Source organism: Pinus tabuliformis, chromosome 6 (assembly GCF_031772625.1).
Source record: "Pinus tabuliformis cultivar Carrire ecotype Pingquan chromosome 6, CPIR1, whole genome shotgun sequence".
NCBI classification, from domain to species: domain Eukaryota; kingdom Viridiplantae; phylum Streptophyta; class Pinopsida; order Pinales; family Pinaceae; genus Pinus; species Pinus tabuliformis.
The window spans coordinates 1399921798-1399942068 of NC_142292.1; positions in this window are offsets into that span (position 1 = coordinate 1399921798).

Sequence of the window (20271 nt, forward strand, 5' to 3'; positions counted from 1 at the left end):
TCCTCTCTGTAATCAAGTATAGTGTGTGATTCCTATTTGACGATAGACTCGAAAGAGACTGGCAACAAAGACATTAGATTAAATAAGGCCGATTTCGATGTCTTGAAATTCAAGATACTGCTCTGTTTTTTAGTCAAACCGATAATATACCGCATATTCTCATATCCCCAAATAATATAAAATCCATTCCCGTAGATAAGAACTGGGTTCTTTATGTAAATTAGGGAGCGTGGGAAAGGAACGGAGTCATTTATTCATTTTAGTGTTACTCCGCCGAGGCTAAAGAACCTGATCCAGAACAGGCAATTTGAATTGCAAATTCAAATCTCCATCTATTTTGTGTTGGGTTTTAAGGTTGGTTGATTAAGGATGCACATAATGATCTGTAACATTCATTTTATGGTTGCTTAAGGTTGAACCGCTTCTCTGTTTTTCTCCGAAATCTGTGTCCATGTATATCGGATTCGTTTTTCTCTCCCCTGTTTACTTATATAGGTATAGTATGTAGCTCTACCGGCATATTTACACTACACTGAGTGTCCGTTAGCTGATCTGGCTCTAGTCAGCACCAGGGTCTATGTTTATCTGCCTATGGCATTGTATTCGGGTAGCTTTGGAGCCTGTCAACGAGAAGAGTGATTGTTTAATAATATTATTCTGCCCTGGTGGGCTTTCCATGAATCTTTATCCTCCCTACTAAGATTTCCAGTACGATATTGCTCCTATTATGATGAAAACACTAAAGTTTATGATGGTCATTTCTGTGCATGTGGACCGGTAGACAGTGGGATTCTTTATCCACTGGGACCAGAGGGCCGGCTTACTGTAAGCCTGTATGTTTTTATTTTATGAAACACAGTTTGTCTGATTTCTTTGTTTATTCATCTGCTCTCGAGGTTAGACCTGATCATGACTTTCACATATTTAAAAGATCAAAACTAATTTCAGCAAACAGTTATGATCATTACGTCACGGTGACGAACGTAGGTCTATTTATTTACTTTGATCTGGATGGTGAACCATCACAGCTCACAATTAATAATATTTTAATTTCATCTTTGGATCATATGCATATTTGGAAATTTTTGCAAATGATTGCGTCAACTTCATAATCAAATCCGTTATGAAGGGATGAAGGTACATCAAAGTTCAAACAACCACAATTATTGCTTGGGCTGTAGTTGAACAACCACAATTATTGCTTGGGTTGTAGTTTTCTATATTTCGCCATAGCTCTTCTAAATTTCTCGCTAAATGAATATAGATTATAGAAGAATCAATAAAGATTCAGTGTGATTTCTCTCTGAAATCCATAATAGAGAAACTTTAAAGAAACTTGCATTGTCTCCGGACAAATGAACAGGTAAGACTAAATAGCAGTGTTGAAATTCAACCAACAAATCTTAACGATTGTGATTCAGTCTGTACTTAAGTTTTCAAGAAACAAACCTGAACAACTTTCGGCCTCTTGTATTGAACAACTTTGATTGATTTCTGCATTGGTATTTTCATTCAATAAAATAAAATTTATTCACGTAGATTCTCCATGAGGCTTCCATCCTTTCTCAAAACTACCTTTCTCTGTCATACCGCATGTTAGTTTTGTTTTTCAAAATTATTGTCTGTGAGTGCTTATTTTTTCAATATCAAGGTCTGTGTGCGCATCCGAAGAAATGTAATAAAAGGGTTGAGTTTGTTTAAAATGAAAAATGTAACTCTCTTAAGACCACTTTTCCTTATTATTTGTTCAAAATTTATATATGTATATATTTAAAAGTTCTTTATTATTTTTTCAAAATTAGTAAATATGTATATATTATAAAATTACTGACCATCATCCTCGATGACTGTGGCATACTAGTACGTACCAATAGGCTGTGGGCCTCTCATCCAATCCTTTTGTCTGGGTTGGGGAACCTCAGGTATATATATTGTCTCCCTGGTACTCCTGTTTGAAATCCCGATTGATTGAAACTCAATGAACAAACGCAAATTTGTGGGTTGATATTGCAGTCTCTGCTGATAGAGGGCCGAGGAAAATACAACTGCTCGGTAGAGAACAGTAAAACTTGGAATGCTACCAGCAGCCAATATTCGCCCTACATTGAAACCTGGAAAGACATACCGCCTGCGGCTCGCCGGCGTAGCTTCTTTATCGGCCCTCAATTTTTTGATTGAGGTCAAATAACACATTCACAGATCCTAGATTGTTTAATCTTAACTAATGTCTAAATTAAAGATCTCACTATCACAAGCTAATCTCAAGTTATTGTGTTTTCAATTTCCGAATTTAATCCTGTACAAACTGGTCGGTCAGACATTAGCGGGCTGATTCTTACCTTTCTTGAAATGAAACGATGTTATCTGTGTTGTCCGGCATCGGCTGTTTTTTACTTTTCCTAAAATGAAATGATATTAACAGTGTAGTTGCCGCAGGAACAAATAGATTTAACAAAGATGCTTTTAATCAACGTTTCTATTGAATTATGCATTTAATTCAGCAATGAATTTTATTATAAAATACAAGTTAGTAATATTAACTTTTTATATGCATTTAATTCAGCAATGAATTTTATTAAAATACAAGTTAGTAATATTAATTTTTTAAATAATAGGTTGACAAGATATTTATTACTCAATAACACTTGGAAATTTGGAGTTAAGAAATTATTTTAAAATTTTCTATTATTTGAAATAATTTTTCCCTTTCAAAAATATATTTTAAACTAATTAAAACTAATCAAATCAATATTATATTTCTAAAATCTTCAAATAATTTAATTTGTAATTTTGAAATATTTACCGCAACACCCAGCTTTACCCGAAGCAACAACAAGAGAAAGAAACAAGGAAAGATCTGTGAGGGTTGCCATGTTGTGCAATTTCCACTCTCCATTATGAAATATACGAATTGCTGTACTGCCAAACCATACTTTGAATCTCTTCATAACATGTTTATGAGTGTTGTTCAGACTTTGAATGCCATTCATCCGCTTTCATACAAAAAAATCTATTTTTGCATGTCCCGGCTCTCTTTCTGGCTCAAATATCTCACCCAGAAGATAATTCTGCAATGAGGAACTATCGCAATTGTCGTACATTTTTCCTCTGCCTTCTATATATTTTTCCTCACTCGAAAATCAACACTTGTTCAACCACATTTCCATCATGCATTGTAATTCTTTGTATTTAGCCACGTCTCTGAACTGTCCCGGTTGTCATACATTTTTCCTCGGGTCGCCATACATTTTTCCTTACCCGAGAATCGACACTTCTTGAACCACGTTTTCCGTCATGCACATTGATTCTCTGTCTTTAGCTACACCTCCCTAAAATATTGCAATTATTTAAAAGATTATTATATTTTACACAAGCTTATGAGATTTGACTTCCTAACATAATGTTTAGAATCTAAGTTGGCTATCAATGTGCTTAACTGAGTTGGAAATCGCTTAATCACTGCTTCTATCTATAACTAATTGATTCTACCTCCGCATTTCCAACCCTATTAGAACTAGAACACAAGGAACAACGGACCTGCGGATGGTTACACTTTTTAAAAAAACATTTGGTTCCATCTCTATTTCGTGGGTTAAATATTTAAATCATATGAGAGAAAGCGAGTAAGCATAAATCATATAATGTTTAAACCATAAGTTTGGCAATGCGCCTGATGAACATAATATTTATTGTATAATAATAATGTCACGACAAGCTTAAGCCTTAAAGTACGATTTTTCTTCTGCTTATACAATCGACAAATGACACCAACGACAAACAGTTAAGAAAGGTGAAACAACAACTTGCTTGTTCTGAAACTGCTGGTTCTAGGCTTCTTTTCTACATGTCTTGATTATTCTATGTCTTGCTTATTCTAAGAGTTTGCATTGTGGTTGTGGCAGACCCCGGCAGGGACTACCGCCACGGCAATGGCTCTCTTGTTAAATAAAGAGGTTTTATATACCAATTTAATGTTTAATTTGGTTGCAATATTAAAACTAGCAATTACACCAAGAGGTGTAAAGGAACATAGAAAGGAGTGAAAATGTGGAAGGTAATAATCAATTAAACTAGCAATTACACCAGATGTTGCAAAGGAAACATTGTTCCGTAGCATAGGAACCAATATAATAGAAGAAAGAATATGTGACCAAAGTACTCTATAGGGAGATGGGAGATAGGGGCACCCTACCTACCTAAGTAAATGTCTAAACTAAATATGGTGTCATCATTTGCAATGGTATTTGATTACGCGAGGTGGTGCGAGGTGGTGATGTACCCAACCTAACCATTTCACATTCACCAGTGTTCTCTAAGCATGTGCTAATTTGGTAGATCTGGAAAGTTACAATGGAGTCCACCATGGCATAATTTCCAATGGACTGCAGTGTAAGGCATTGTGTGGAGTGCTCTTGTAAATATGTATGCTAAATGTGGTTTCATAAACAATGCACAACAAGTGTTTGGCATAATGCCTGAACGAAATGTACTATCTTGAAATGTTATGATATCAAGGTATGTAAAGGAGGGGAACATGGCTGAGGCCATGAATTTTTTCTTCAAATGCCTGAATGGGACATTGTTTCATGGATGGAAATACTTGCTAGATATGCACGTAAGGGGTATCTTTATAAGGCTATGGAGATCTTTATTTTTATAATTAATAATAATATTAAAGTTATAATTTGGTTTAAATTTTTTATGATTTTTTTAATTTTTTGATGTAAGTGTTTGTCTTCTTCTTCTTCTTTTTATAAATGTTTATCAACATTTACCACCTATTTAATTTATATAAATGTATTAGTTATTATTTTATAATAAATGGGTTTTATATACCAATTTAATGTTTAATTTGGTTGCAATATTAAAACTAGCAATTGCACCAAGAGGTGCAAAGGAACATAGAAAGGAGGAGTGAGAATGTGGAAGGTAATAATCAAGTAAAAGATATGGAGTTAATGATTAAAGTGGAAATTAAGGTGGAATTGAAGTATTTTATATATGGCTTAGTTTGATTTTTTTTATTACTATTTTTTTAATTTGTTAATGTATGTATTATTTTATTGTGTTTAAATTTGGAATTTAGTGACAAAATATCCTTAATAATAAGCTCTAGAGTGCCTTTGGGGTAAAACTTGTTTAAGTGGATATTAAAATGCATCTCCATAAATGAGGGGTGGTCTCAGGGGTTTTGAAATCAAAACAGAAGAAAACATAAGATGCTAATATAAATATAGCCATGTTGTTGCTTTTGTTGTTGTTGATAAGACAGACAACCATGAGATCTATGTTGCAATGTAGAGAGTACCTGACCATTATTGGTTTTTCAACTGGGTTTCCATATAAAGAGGCATTTTCTATGTAATCAAGTGGTAGGATATAGAAATATTTGTCTCTCATGGTCTGTGTTGGTAGCTAGAGGGATTGAACTAGAGTTTGAAATTTGAAATTGAGATCTCTTGGAACACTGGATATCCAAGTTTAATATAGTTCTACACTAGTGTATTCCAGTCAGTGTTGAGATAATAGACTTTGCCCTGTAAAGAATCCTCATCTCTGAGCTTGACATTTTAGTGTCTACTATTGCAGCTTATTGAATTTCTAACATTTGGGAAATTGTTCATTCTTGAAACACTAGAGATTCAAATTTAATATAGTTCTACACTGTTGTATTTTTAATAGGCTTGGCCCTATTAAGAATCCTCGTTTGTTGAGCTTGGCACTTTATTGTCTACTGTTGCAGCTTATTGAATTTCTTACATTTGGGCAATTATTCATTCTTGGAACATTACAGATTCAAGTTTAATATAATTCTACATTGGTGTATTCTAATTAGTGTGGACATAATAGGCTTGGCCCTATAAAGAATCCCCATCTGTTGAGCTTGGCACTTTACTGTCTCCTACTACAGTTGCTTGAATTTTTCGCATTTTGGCAATTGTTCATTCAAAGTCGCCTACTGCAATTGCTTGAGTTTCGGGAATTTGGGCAATTGTTCATTCACTTTCTCCTGTTGTAGTTGCTTTCATGTCGGGCACTTTGGAAGTTGCTCATTCATGGTCTCTTACTGCAACTTATTGAGTTCTAGCATTTGGGCAATTGTTCATCTATTGTCTCCTGCTGCAGTTTATTGAGTTCTGACATTGGGGCAATTGCTCACTATTTTGTTCTTTCATTTTTTAACTATAGGTGTTTGTTGCCCACTTTTTTTAAAGCTTTTGTCCATCATCTCAAGCCCATTTGTCCCCTCTGCTTTCCCTTTGTCTATCTATCTTGCCCCCAAATTTGAGACATCAAGGCCTCTGTTGAGCTTTGGTCTAATTGGAAAGTGGTTATAGGAGTTTACCATAATTAGCTTTGGTTAAATTCTTGGCCTATATTTTTTTATGGGCTTAACCTAAAGTGGTAAGTCGTAGGAATTTCATTGCTACTCTCTGAGCAAAATTTGGGTCTTTCATGTGAAAAGAGAAGGTGCAAGTGCAAATTTATTCCCCGGCAAGCAGACAAAATATTGTTGTTGAATTGTGGGGGTTAATATTATTCTCTTTTGTTGCCTAATGTATAATATATTCTATTAATACAATGATTAGAGCTTTTGAAGGCATAATGGCTTCATTTGAGCATAATAGCATTCTAGTATCTGACAATGACATATTTCTACCATATTCTAGCATGATGAGTCAATCTTCTTCTTCATCTCTTGCTCCTCACATGTCAAGTGCCACCAGGAAATCATAATCATCATCTCCAGAGAGGAAGTTCAAGAGAAAAAAACAAGAACTAGGTCAGTACTTGGGTGTTAGAAGGAGGCCATGGGGTCGTGATGTTGCAGAGATTCAAGACTCTGCCACCAAAGAAAGACGTTGGATCGGCACCTTCGATAAAACCAAAGAAGCAACCTTGGCTTATGACAGAGTTGCACAATCAATGCGAGGGATCAAGGCCATAACCAATTTCGTGTACGTTGATATGCCCCAGGGTGCCTCCTTGACTAATGACTTATCTCTAGAAGAGATTGAGAGATTGAGGAGCTTGTAGTTGGATTCTCAGATGGATTGGACAGATCAATAACAACAACAACAGGTCCAATCAGAGCAAGTTTGCTATAATATTGAAGAGAATTCAAGGCCTTCCAAGTGAGAATGAAAATGTCCCCACCATCTGCAGTCAAGCAAGACGACAAGTGCAATACTCTTTCCAGGCGTAACTTTCTTACTCGACGAATGAAGATTAAAATGAGGGATTATAATTCACTACAATGAACAATGTTTGCACATTGAAAGCTTGTAGAGAAAAACGTCTTTGTCATAATTAAATTATTGCAACCCAGTATGGAAGAGATCTTATAATATCCTATAATTTTATTGTTATGTTATGTTATCTAAATATTTTGACTATGCCAATTACATAAAAATAAAAATTATATATATATATATATATATATAGAAAGCACAGAGAGAGATCAAATATCTTGTGTTGCAAACCTTTCCTCAAGTTTTTTACTAAAAAATGAGGTATGTACCTTGAGGATTTGATCCCTCTCTGCCCTAGATAGATCATGAATTAACATGCATCTACGCTAGTTAATAGCACAACCATATAAATTAAATGGTTGATTAAGTGAATAGACATAAATCCATGATAAGTATCAAATCACTTACCTCATGATACATCTAGCATTGTCTTTATTTAAAAAAGAATCATAAAATTTAACTAAATTATAAATTTATTTTAAATTATCATTTATTATTAAATAAAAAGTGAGATATATATATATATATATATATATATATATATATATATATATAAAAAACATGCAACAATATTCATAGTTCTTGTTACAATACCATGTGTCGATACCATGGCCTATCAATACCACATCCCCAATATGACACGTTTTTTTATGACACTTTCTTTAATTGATTAATTTGCAATATAATTATTTAAAACAGCATAATTAACTTGGAGATAAATCTTAACCCTTGATATGTGAATACTGCTATGAATTCTGACAAGAGGGATCAAATCTCTTAAAATACAAACTTATTTTTGAGTACAAAACATGAGGAAAAGTTTGCACCTCTAGAAATTTGATTTTTTAGGCTTTTGGTAGATACAAAGTTAAGATAGATGACAATCTCTCTCTCTCTCTCTCTCTCTCTCTCTCTCTCTCTCTCTCTCTATATATATATATATAATATGATGATGATGATGTTGAATGTCCACTAAGACCAATGTGGCCTATCGGACCTTAATAATAATAAAAATCTAATTGTAATTCTTTAGTACCTTATTTCTATGCTCAAAAAGAAGGGAAAGAAGTGTGCCAAAATCACTATAGTTGGGTTGACTTAACAAGTCAAGAAGATTGGAAGTGTGACAAATGTTAGGGAAATGAGAGTGGATGTGAGTAAAGGTCGTGCAATCTAAAGTAAAGTGCTTTTCATCCTCCAACCTCTTAGTATCACAAAGTTTACAAGTTCTATTGTCCCAAGGAGTCTCGGGAGCAGACCATCGTCCAGTTTCACTTCGAAGCTCAGGAGAATTAGTTCTGATCTTAGCGATGTTCATATTTCTCTTCGAGCTGGTCAAAGCAAAAAGATAATTATAGTTCTTAAGGGTGGGGTTGATCGCCTCCTTATAATATCTTAACCTTCTTTTACCCTCCAACTCCTTATCATCCCATAGCTTATCTTTAAATTTGCAGGTGATAGTATCTTTGACACTATCCTTGCTTTTGAGGATGATCTCCTCATTTATCCCCTAATGGTTGAGCCAAGACTGGGCATCCTTATGTCACCCACACTTGAGGCGAAGGTGGGGGTTTTGGCTAAAGTTAGAAGAAATTTTAGGAAGCCCCTTGGATTCCATGTTGTAAAGCTTCTTCTTATACATGAGATACTTAAACATAGCCTTGCTTTCAATAGGGGAGAGGCTAGCTTCGATCAAGAGGATAGGGTAGGGGGTATTTCCCTTAATCTTGATATTGTAGGTTATGAATTGATTTTGAATCATCTCAATCTTTCTCCACGAATCTCTGGATACACTGCAACCCCAGACTTCACAATTGTATAGGACAATAGGGGTGACGAGGGTCTCAAAGAGGAACTTTTTTTTACTCCAAATACAAAGATCGGTAGCCTTACAATTGTTTTCAACCTCATAATAAGCTTTCCAACCTCCAATAGTCATTTTCTCAATGTTGTAATTTTAGTTGAGATGATAAGGAATGTCAATACCCAAATATTTATAAGAAGAGACCCGTTCCAAGCTATTGTTATCATAGACGAAATTTTCATGGGTGATCTTTTTGGATTTAATTATCATGATTTTAGTCTTGTCAGTATTTACCGACATACCCATCTAGGAACAATAATGATGAAGAGTCTTAAGTTGCTTGTCCAGGTCCTCATGGCTTCTAGCAAGAAGAATGATATCATCAACATAGATGATAATAGTAATGATAATACAATCAAGCTCAGTCCCCTTACACCCGCAATTTCCAAACACTCCTCTAGCTTATCAATGTAAATACCAAAAAGCGTAGGGGAAATGGGACACCCTTTCTTAACCCCGACATTACATTTAATATCTTTAGACCACCCTTCATTGGTCTTAAGCTTGGAAACAACCATCTCGTAGAGGAGAATCACAACAAGATTCAACTCAGGAGGAATCATTATCTCATCCAATATTTTCTGAATCTTATCTCGAGGAACAATGTCAAAGGCTTTTCTAAAGTCGACAAAGCAACAAAAGTGATCAACTTTACTATTGCGACATTCCTAGGCAATGACCTTGAAAGTGATAAGATGGTCGATACTCGAGTGGTATCTCCTAAAAACAACTTTCCATTTAGCTCTTTTACCATGGATTTCAAGCCAACCATTAATCTTCTTTTCCAAAATGAGATCATAAATCTTGGCTAAGATGTGACTAATCATAATGGTCTTGTAATTAGAGGGAACAATTTTGTCCCCATTTTTAAAGGTAAGAATAATAAGGATTTGCATCCAAGGCTTATGGAAGCCATGCTTTGTAGCCAAATTGAGAAGCTCGTGGAGATGATGAATGAGGATATATCTTCCGAGCTTTAAGATCTTAGCTTGGTATCCTTCAATATCTTTAGCTTTCCCACTAGTGAGCTTATTAATCCCAAACTCAATGTCCTCAGGAGAAAATATATCTTCCTTAATAGGAGTTCTAATGATGTTGCCCATTTTGTTCGCAGAGTCATACAACTTCTTAAGATAGATGTACCACTTTTCTAAGGGTATCAGATGATTATCTTTAGATTTGCGAACAAGCACATTCTGCTAAAAATGTCTGGGTGCAACATTAGAAAGGTGAATAAGATGCTCTTGTATTTTATTAATATAAGACCACTTCTTCTCTTTAATGATGGATTTTTATATACTAATATTTCAGAGCTTTACAATTTTATTAGGAGTGTCCCAAATAGTTTTCCTGACAATTTTACAGTCTTTGTCATACCAAGGGTTAGAAGTTCTATTAATCTTGTTGTGTGGAACCTCATTAGAGAACTTGTTAATGGTAATGGAAAGGGTAGTAGTAAAATTGTGATAAATTTGATCAATATTGTTATTATAAGTCAAGGAACATAAATCCATTTTTAACTCCTTTAAGAAAACGTCAATATTATTCCGAAATGAGTGTTTCTTTGGCTTTCACTAGTGATCTAAGTGGATATTGGTGGCCACCTGCCTATTCCACTTGGACTCCCAACATTGTCTCTTTCAGTTTTTCGGTTTCCTTAATTGTAGCACAATTTACTATTTTTGGCAATTTTTCAGGTCCTGAACTTTCGAAGCCGATTTGGGACGTTTTTGGTCTCTCCATTTTCCCTAAAAACCACAAAAAAACTTTTCTATCAAAATGGAGAATAACTGTAAAAGCTACATTGTGGCGGACAAACCTTCCTTTTACAAAATGTGACTTGTTACTTATAGTGTTTTTTGGTTACAATACCACGGGTAGATTCCATGGTTGAATGAATACCTTGGGTGGATATCACAATACCATGGGAAAATACCATGGGTGGATGTCACTTACAATACCATGGGTGGATGCCACTTACAATACCATGGGAAAATTCCATGGGTGGATGAATACCATGAGTTGATGCCATTTTCCATTCGGATCATTCCTCCCTCCTTAAGAAGCAATGGTCCCCATTGCGTGAAGTTCCCTCATGCGAAGCCTTTTTTGAATATGAAGAGCCACTAAAGAGAAGGGTTTTATGTGGTTAGCCTGTAACCATGATGAATGAAGATCCAAGGATTAGGATACTCTATAATGCTTGTGGCCAACTGTGCTATTGACAATGTGTGGCCCAACAAATGGAATTCGATGAAGTGTGGGTTTGTGTATAACCCATAACCATGATGAATGAAAATTCGAGGATAGAGATACCCTGTAATGCTTGTGACCAACTATGATATTGATAGTGTGCGACCTAGAAAATGGACTTTGATGAAGTGTGGGTTTGTGGATGGCCCATAACCATGACAAATGAAGATTCGAGGATAGAGATGCCTTGTAATGCTTATGACCAACTGTGATACTAATAGTGTGCAGGTTAACAAATAGACTTCGATGACAAGGATTTTGTACAGTTGACCCATAATCTTGATGTTGATTGTTGATGAAGTAGTAGGTGCCTACATAGCTTGGGGTGGGAGGGAATGTCTCCAAAGAACCCAAGCTAGATGTTGCTATGCTAAAACTGATGAATGTGAATTAGGTTCCTACTAAAGTGGTGTGGGATCCAAAGGGAACCCACTTCGAATGTTGCTCCATATTTAAAATGGACATAATTCGGTCAATATAACTCAAAATATTTATTATAACCCATTTTTGGAAACAGAATGACCATTCTGCATCTTCCCATGTGTTGAAAATTCTTATTTGGACACTTTGGAATCTCATATTCATGCTGCAACGGTTCCACTGCCACAAAAGTTCTAAAAAATAGCTGATTTTAAATCAGCGATATCTCCCACATCCGAACTCCGATTCGACCCATTTTTATTGAAATTGGGTGATTTTTCAAGAGCGTCTCAGATCTGCAATTATTTTTTTTGAAATTTTTCACAAAAGCTTTAAAAAATGATAGGAGAATCGCCATCCACTAGTTTGTAGGAATTTACAGGGTAAGTTCCACAGAAAGAATACCAAAAGGACACCGCTCACAACCAGATCTCAAATCAATACACCAGTATTTTTGACGTGGTTAAAACCCTCAGAGTGCAAGGAGGGAAACAGTCCACGGCCTGTCCCAACGTGGGTACTACAGGCATTTTATTAATCAAAGAATGAAAATTTACATAAGCTTCTCTCATGCACGGATTACCCGAACAATGACCCTCCATGCGCTTTAAATAGAACTCATGGACCAATCGGGTGTCAAGCCACGGATCAAGTGTCGGTAATACCGAGGTGAGAGTGAACCGTCGGATCACTACATATCGTGACCGTCGGATTGTAAGTTACAAAATGTACAACGGTAAAGAAACACACTTTACCTAACTCTAACCTAACTCTATATTAGACCAAGTTGAACTTAACTATATCCTATGTGTCGGAATATCCTAACATCCCCCCTTAAGAACAACTTGGGATATGATTGAAGGATTTACAAATATGACACAATAGGAGAAGGAAGGAGGCACTAGAGCCTATCCCCCCTTAGTGACAACTTCCTGAACTCCAAGCATATATCGAAGTTTAGTGAACTTCGCCTCTGTGAGAGCCTTTGTGAAGATGTCTGCAACCTGATCATCTGTTGGACAATATTGCACTTCAAGAACATGGTCATGAATGAGCTTTCTGATGAAGTGCATGTGTAGTTCAATGTGTTTGCTGCGCTGATGCTGGACTGGATCTTTGCATAGCTGAATGGCACTTTGATTATCACACCAAAGTGTGGTTGGATGCTGCTGCTCAAAGCCAAACTCTGATAGGAGCTGACGAAGCCACAAGGCTTCCTTACTAGCTTCCACGGCACCACGATACTCTGCTTCTGCTGACGAAAGAGAAATGGCAGCCTGTTTCTTACAAGCCCATGTAATAGGTCCTGAACCAAGAGTGAAGACATAGCCGGCAGTAGACTTCCGATCATCAGGGTCACCAGCCCAATCAGAATCAGTGAAACCAACTAACAGAGGAGCTGCTTTGGCACTGTAATGAATCCCAAACTGTATTGTACCTCGAACATAACGAAGTATTCTTTTAGCTTCTTTCCAATGACTTTCACGGGGGTTTTGCATAAAACGAGCAACAAGGCCAACAGCAAAGGAAAGATCAAGACGAGTATGGGTTAAATACAAGAGTTTTCCGACAAGTTGACGGTATAAGGTAGCATCAACTTCAGGAGAAGTACAAGAGACTGAAAGTTTGACTCCAGACTGAAAGGGAGAAGGGGCTGGCTTACAGTCTTCCATGTGAAAATGACGAAGAATATCACAAGCATACTTGGATTGGGAAAGGAAAATACCCTCTTGGGATTGCAAGACTTGAAGACCGAGAAAATAGTGTAAGTGTCCTAAGTCTGTCATTTCAAATTTCTTTTTAAGGCTGGACTTCACATGGTTTATAAGGTTGGGATCACTACCAGTAAGAATAAGATCATCAACATAAAGAACAAGGATGATAAGAGAGTTGCCCACTTTCTTGGTGTAGACAGTATTATCAGAATGACACCTAGAAAAGCCATATTCTAAAAGAAAGCTATCCATTTTGGCATACCAAGCCCGAGGAGCTTGCTTGAGGCCATAAAGGGATTTCTTAAGTCGACAAACAAGGCTAGAGTCTGTTTGTATGAAGCCAATGGGTTGTTCCATATAGATTTCTTCCTGCAAGTCCCCATGCAAGAAGGGAGATTTAACATCCATTTGATGGACTTCCCATTTTAAAGAGGCAGCAAGGGAAAGAACAAGGCGGATAGAGTTCATTTTGGCAACAGGGGAGAAGGTTTCAGTGTAGTCAATGCCTTCGACCTGTGAAAACCCCTTAGCAACGAGACGAGCTTTATGTTTATCAACTTTCCCATCTGGTCCATACTTGGTTCTGTAAACCCATTTACATCTAACAAGTTTGCGTCCCTTTGGTAGAGGAACAAGATCCCATGTATCATTTGTCATTAATGAATGATATTCTTCATTCATAGCTGCTTCCCAATGTGGATGGCCTGAAGCTTCTGCAAAAGTGTCAGGATCATGATTTACTGGAGCTTGAGCCAGTAAAGAAGAGGCTCTTTCAAACTGAGAACGTGTACGTCGCTGATCTGTAGGATCACCGGCAAGATCACCTGCTGCATCCCGAGTAGCACGGACCCATCTTGGAAGTTGAGGATCCTGAGAAGGTGGGGGAGGATTATCATCCTCGCTTTCATCATCTGAAGAAGAAATGTTCTCAAAGGTAGAAGAGAGAGGAAGACGTGGCACATCCGCCGGACTAGGCTCGCAGGCCGATTTATTTTCATCAAATTTTACACCTCTTCTAATGATAACATTTTTGGACTTAAATGGAATAAGTCTATAACCTTTTACATCTTCAGAATATCCAACAAAAGTACATTTCTCACTCTTAGGCTCTAAAGCTTTATGCTTTTCATCTGGAATATGGGCCCATGCTTCACTTCCAAACACACGAAAGTGACTTACATCTGGTTTAATGGAACTCCAAGCTTCTTCTGGAGTGATATTCTCTAGAACTTTAGTAGGAGTGCGATTGATTATATAATTTGCACAATTAATTGCTTCGGCCCAAAAAATAAGACTGAGTCCTTTAGATTGCAGCATACAATTAGCCATTTCCTTTAAGGTGCGATTTTTCCTTTCAGCTACACCATTTTGTTGTGGAGTGTATGGAACAATATGTTGCATTTGAATTCCATTTTCGGTGCAAAAGTTGATGAATGTGTTTTTAACATATTCTCCACCATTATCAGTTCTTAGCTTAAGAATTTGATGTCCAGATTGTTTTTCAACAAATGCTTTGAAGGCCAAAAAAGTGGTAAATACTTCGCTCTTGAGTTTTAAGAAGTATACCCAAGTGCGTCTGGAGAAATCATCAATGAAAGTTAAGAAGTACTTGCAGCCAGAGAATGAAGCAACAGGAAGAGGACCACATAAATCACTGTGCACAAGCTGTAAAGGGGCTGAGGCGTGCCAAGAGGCACGTTTGTCAAAACTGTCCCGATGATGTTTTCCGAGTACACATCCGGAACAAACACCATCTCTGCAAGATACCATAGGAAGACCTGTCACCATATTTTCTTTACATAGATGCTAAAGGGAGCGATAGTTTAAGTGACCAAATCGCTCATGCCAAAGTTTGCTCACTTCATCATTATGAGCAACAAATACTGAGGGAAGATTGGATGGACCAAAGTTGTGAAACTTATACAACCTTTTGGAATCATCAGCAAGACCAGTAGCTAGAATCTGTTTAGGATTTTTTAGATCCTTGATTACAACATCATGAGGTGAAAATTCAACAATTTTACCTTCACATGAATGAGTTATCTGATAGACAGATAGAAGGTTGCAGGATAAGGTTGGAACACATAATACATCATTAAACTGACCATTTTCTAGATGAACAGTTCCAGTCCCTACAACATTAAGAGATCTATCATCACCAATATATATATTTTTGGTGTTACAATCATTTAAAGAAGAAAACATGGCTTGGTTTTTGGCCATGTGACAAGAGGCTCCAGAATCAATGAGCCACTCATGAGAATGAGAAGAAGAAGAAGATACATTTAATGCATAACCAGACTGAGATGATTGATAATGACATGCAGAAAGTGCCATTCCGGAAGTTGAAGTTGAGGTAGGCTCCACATGGATGTTATGTTTCTTCATTGCGGTTTCCAAGGCTTCCATCTTCTTAAAGCATTTAGATTCTAAGTGGCCATCTCGATTACAAAAGTTACAATGTCTATCAGTCTTCTTCCATTTGTTTTTATTGGTCTTATCATTTTGCTGAAATGATCTTTCATTTTGAGGCTGAGATGGTTTAGGACCATTCTTTTGAGGATATGACTTCTTAGGATTCTTTGAATTTGGTTGCTGCTGGGCGGCTAACGCTTTCGTGGAAGAGTTTCCAAGAGTAAGAAGACCAAGGTGTAAGAGTTTTTCTTGTTCTCTTATTAAGGAATCACAAAAGGAGTCAAAGGAAGGGGGCTTGTAGTCTTGTCCTTGACAAATCAAAGCTTCTCTTGTAGAATGGAAAGTGGAAACAAATACAGAGTAGGCTGGTCCCAACTTAGTAAGGATGGAATAAATAAGGTTACCATCGTCTTTCTTAACTTTAACACCTTCCAGGAGATATCTAAGGTTCTTGAATTTGGACAAGAAATCTTCAATGCAAGAAAAATTATTAGGATCCAAAGTAAGCAGCTCATTTTCAAGTTGATGGGCTCTAATTTCATTTTTAATCCCAAAAACTTTAGCAAGTTTTTCTAATGCTTCATGAGGAGTCTCAAGTTCTGCAATGTGGAATCTAAGATCAGGAGAAATAGACATCCCTATCAAACCACGTGCTTGATCTTGTCTATTTTCCCATTTTGCCGCCTTGTCTTCATCTTTCGGTTTCTTCTCTTGGTCTGTGGCTATTCTGAAGAGACCTTTACTTCTAAGTAAATCTTCGATGTAGGCTACCCATTGGAAGTAGTTAGTGCTGTCAAGAATGACTTGGCATGGGCTTTCCATTTAAAAAAAAACTGAAGCTGAAGATGCTGAAAGTAGGTGTTCCAATGGATAGATCTCGAAAAAATAGGCGGTTTAAAAAAAAACGGCTCTGAAAAAGGCTTCCGATGAAGAAGTTATGGCTTTTTGAAAAATAATTGTTGAAGTTGCCGGCAAAGTGCGCGAATGTGCGGGAATGAAAAAAAATCGCCCCCACAAAATGGAGACTTGAACCCAAGACCTCTACTCTCTTAAAATAGCTTTGAACCAATTGATCTATACAAAAAATTTGAGAGAGAGAGAGAGAGAGAGAGAGAGAGAGAGAGAGAGGGGGGGGGGGGGGCGGCCTTGGTTTGCGTGCTTGCCTTGAGAAACCTCTTTTTCCCTACAAAACACAAAACACAAAACCCAACACGAATATGCAAAGAAAAACGAACCTTGCGGCTCGAAGTTAGCTTTAGCCAAAAAACTAGAAATTTTATAAAAAAAATCTCAAAGTTAGCTTTAGCCGAAAAACTAAATATTTTTCTCAATGTTTCTGATTTTCCGAGATCACACTAAGGTGCAGGGAAAAGAGCATACGCATGAGAAAAATCCTTCCTTTCTGTTTCTGATTTGCCCAGATCGCACAGAGTCGCAGGGCAAAGAGCATACGCAGAAATGAAAGGTATAGATCCGGTTAAAAAAAAGGCTAAATAAACCGAAACCGAAATAAGCAGAGAGAAAATAACAGTAAACTGCAAAAAAACACTGTATACCTCCCGATCTGAAAAATGACGCAGCTAGGGCTACCGGAAACCTTTTCGCGTGAAACGAAAGGGGTTCCTCATTGGAACAGATGCTCCGAACGCAACAGAGCAGTCCTCTCGGCCCGAAAGCAGTCAGAAACAGCAGATCTAGGAAACGACAGCCGCATGCAGTTCTACTGGCTTCAAATTTGGATCACCAACGGACGCGGCCCTCAAATAGCTCCGATACCATGTAGGAATTTACAGGGTAAGTTCCACAGAAAGAATACCAAAAGGACACCGCTCACAACCAGATCTCAAATCAATACACCAGTATTTTTGACGTGGTTAAAACCCTCAGAGTGCAAGGAGGGAAACAGTCCACGGCCTGTCCCAACGTGGGTACTACAGGCAATTTATTAATCAAAGAATGAAAATTTACATAAGCTTCTCTCATGCACTTATTACCCGAACAATGACCCTCCATGCGCTTTAAATAGAACTCATGGACCAATCGGGTGTCAAGCCACGGATCAAGTGTCAGTAATACCGAGGTGAGAGTAAACTGTCGAATCACTACATATCATGACCGTCGGATTGTAAGTTACAAAATGTACAACGGTAAAGAAACACACTTTACCTAACTCTAACCTAACTCTATACTAGACCAAGTTGAACTTAACTATATCCTATGTGTCGGAATATCCTAACATAGTTGCCATCAGAAAAAATTCTACAACATAGTTGGTTTTAAACCAATGATATCTCCCTCATCCAGACTCTGATTCGACTGATTTTTTTTTTTTGAATTTTGGTATGTTTTCGCAAGGAACCTAGATATGTTATTTGTTTTTGTAAAATTTTCACCAAATGTTTCAGATATGATCTGAAAACTCGCTGCCAAAAAAAAATTCCTACTAAAAAATGAAAAAGAAAAATTCTTCCTGTTTGGACCAAGAAAGTGCTCTATGGAGGTCGCAACATATGCCTGAATATTGTTTAATATTGCTGCAAAAATTTGAAACTGAAATATGCATTAAACTGTCATTCCAATGGAATCATAACATGCTCTAATACCACTATTGAAGAAAAAAAGGCAGGAGGAGGTGGGGTAGCACCTAGACCATAATATGCCTGCAAAGCAGTTTCCCAATCTGGATAAATAGATGTTGTCGGTGTCTCCAGGGAGGAGGAATATGGTTTGGCAGTAGGCTTGGTTAGCGTTGCTTATTCCCTAGTTCCCATCATTTATATAAAATAAACCTGAACACAAATTTGAGTTAGGATAACCAAGAAGAATAAAATATGCTCGTGTTTTCAGTGGAATCCCGCCATATCATACCAGCTTAACATAAGTTGCAGTAAAAATCCTTCATTTTCAGTGCGTGCTTTGTACAAGCTTGTTGAACTTGGTCTGTGGTCAAAAAGAGAAAAATAAAGAGCAAGAGACAAAGAGGGTTATTGCCCTGCAACGTTAGAACAAGGTAAGGTTCATGAGATCTGTGAAGTGGAGAGTTAGGGGGGTTGGATAGAAGAGAACTCCTGATGGGTTACACCTTGAACTCACAATTTGACAGAACCCACAATCCTAGGAGCCAATCACAAGTGCTTGACATAAACAAGGAAGTTGGAGTGAGGGGAATCAACTATATTGTGAACAAATAAATGAAGCAACAAAGGCGTCTCTGTGTCTAATGGAATTGATGGATTTGGATGAATGAATGACTGGGTCTGAGAATGCTTAGGTGGGTCATTGAGTAATCCAGGCAGATGACTAAGCAATAGAGATGCAGAAATTGCTAAAAATTAAAACCCAAGACCACTCAGAAAATAAACACAAATAAGGGAACCTATAGCCTGGGTATCTTAGAAATGGGGGGCGGGACAGTAGGATACGAGAGAATTTTAAGATAAAAAATCTTCTTAAAATCTGGAGGAGTTGGGCACTCAAATGCAAGCAATGCCCATGTTTGCAGAACAAAAGAGAGAAAGAGCACTTTACATCAAATGAAAAATACGCGGAATCTCCCAGTGACAATACCTAGTCACCTCTTAAAATTATATTTCCTGATGCCCATTTGCGGCCTGCTACTGACCCACTTTCTTGGTTTTCTTGATCGCCACCAATATCCACCTGGATCAACTAGTATCTTGCATGTTGTTGGTATGCATAACAAGACCGAGGGTTAAAGACAAAGGCATGTGGTTAGAGTCAGGCTCAAATCTTTAAGAAGCTCAAAGTTGGTAATATGGTTAAGGACATGGGTGCTCAAAATCACATAGTCCAACACACTATTTCCCAACCATGTAAACATGTCATCTAGCTAGAGGAAGGCCACTTGTTAATACCATTATAGATAATGAGGTCTTGGGAACTACAAAGCTGAGGATCTTGGTGCAAAATAATTTCTTAGTTGTCTTCAGAGGTTCTCTTGAATCTATTAACTAAGTCATCATCCTCGTCAAGCCACAAGGGGTCAGGGTTAGAGTGGTTACTTAACATAATAGCTTGGTTGGTAGCAGTTCTAGCATTGAAGTCCCCAAGAAAAAGGATATTACCTTCATTCCTCAGGTTGTGAATGTCTTTTTCTAAGGTAGTGAAAGGACAATTCTTATCTAAGTTGTTTTTCTTATAGGAGGTAGAGTTGATAGGAGCGAAATAGAAGATTGCAAGAAAAATCCTATTGGAGGAAGAATCAGAGATCTTGATCCAAATGTACTAATTGAAGGGGTTGATAGTATGAAGTTGGATGTGAGGAGAAGCAATGTTCTTAATATAATAGTCTATACCCCACAAGGCCCCTTCGATAGAATTTATTATTCCA